Genomic DNA, 1,718 nt, shown 5'->3' on the forward strand with positions numbered 1-1,718 from the left:
TGACCTCGTGATCCGCCCGTCTCGGCCTCCCAAAGTGCTGGGATTACAGGCTTGAGCCACCGCGCCCGGCCTGTTTTGTTTTTTAACTGAGACAGGTTCTTGCTCTGTTGCCCAGGCTGGAGTGCAGTGGTGGGATCATGGCTCACTGCAGCCTCTACCTCACGGGCTCAAGCGATCCTTCAACCTCAGCCACCGGAGTAGCTGGGAGTACAGGCGCCGCCACCACACCCAACTAATTTTGTTGTTGTAGAGAGGTGGTCTGACTGTGTTTCCCAGGCCAGTCTTGAACTCCTGTCCTCAAACGATCTTCCCACCTTGGCTTCCTAAAGTGTTGGGATTACAGGCGTGAACCACCTAGCCCAGCCAGTTTCTGTTATTATAATGCTTTTTTATTGCCTTTACTTTCTTGTAAAGAAAAATTACCTGAGGTGAGAGGATCACTTGAGCCCAGGGGTTTGAGACTAGCCTGGGAAAGATGACAAGACCCCATCTCTCTAAAAAACACTCAGCCTGGAGTATAGCGGCGCGATCTCAGCTCACTGCAACCTCTGCCTCCTGGGTTCAAGTGATTCTCCTGCCTTGGCCTCCCGAGTAGCTGGGATGACAGGCGCCCTCCACGATGCCTGGCTAATTTTTGTATTTTTAGTAGAGACTGGGTTTCACCATGTTGACCAGGCTGGTCTTGAACTCCTGACCTAAAGTGATCTGCCAGCCTCGGCCTCCCAAAGTGCTAGGACTGCAGACATGAGCCACCGCACCCAGCCAAAAAAAATTTTTTTTTAATTAACTGGGTGTGCTGATGTGCACCTGTAGTCCCAGCTACTTGGGAAGCTGAGCTGAGGCAGGAGGATCATTGGAGGCTGCAGTGAGCTGTGATTGCATCACGTCACCCAGCCTGGGTGACAGAGCGAGACCCTGTCTCAAAAACCCGCACAGACACCTTTACTCCCCCAAACCCCACTTATTCACTCTGATGGCACACAGGTGATGAGCTCCTGCATGTCAAGCACTGTGCTAAGTACCTGGGCACCTGTTTCCCCACATGCATGGGCTTTACATATGTATTTGCACACACCTTACGCATATAACCATGTGTAACCCCCATGGATTCAGATGATGCATCCACTTACCCTTAAAAACACTCCATTCACGCCTCTCACTTCATGTTTGTCCTGGTCCCTGATTATCCTTTCTCCATTTTCTGTTTCTGTTTCTCTATCATCTTAATGGCAGGCAACGTGAAGATGGTGAAGCTTGTGAAACAGCACAATTTTGAGGCAGATTCTGGCATATTACTTCACATTTATCTTTAAAACAGACCTCCCTCTTCCAGGCAAGAGCTCTGGATTTCTTCCGGGAAAGGGTGGAAGAGGGACACAGGGTTGGGTGGGTGATCAGGAGTGGCCTTAGTTGGGTCAGGTTGCTCAGTTGCTCAAAGACCGTGGACTGCAGACTCTCTCTTTCTCCCCAGGGCCCAGTTTTTTCCCTTTCAAAACCTGCTCTCTACCTGCGAGATGGCTCGCATCCCTAATCCCAACACTTTGGGAGGCTGAGGCAGGAGGATGGAATGAGGCCAGGAGTTTGAGACCAGCCTGGGCAACATAATGAAACCTCATCCCTACAAAAAAAAATTTTTTCAATTAGTCAGACATGGTGGCATGTGCTTGTAGTCCCAGCTACTCAGAAGGCTGAAGCGGGAGGATTGCTTGAGCCCAGGA

This window comes from Colobus angolensis, unplaced genomic scaffold (genome assembly GCF_000951035.1).
Source record: "Colobus angolensis palliatus isolate OR3802 unplaced genomic scaffold, Cang.pa_1.0 Scaffold55, whole genome shotgun sequence".
Taxonomy (NCBI): Eukaryota; Metazoa; Chordata; class Mammalia; order Primates; family Cercopithecidae; genus Colobus; species Colobus angolensis.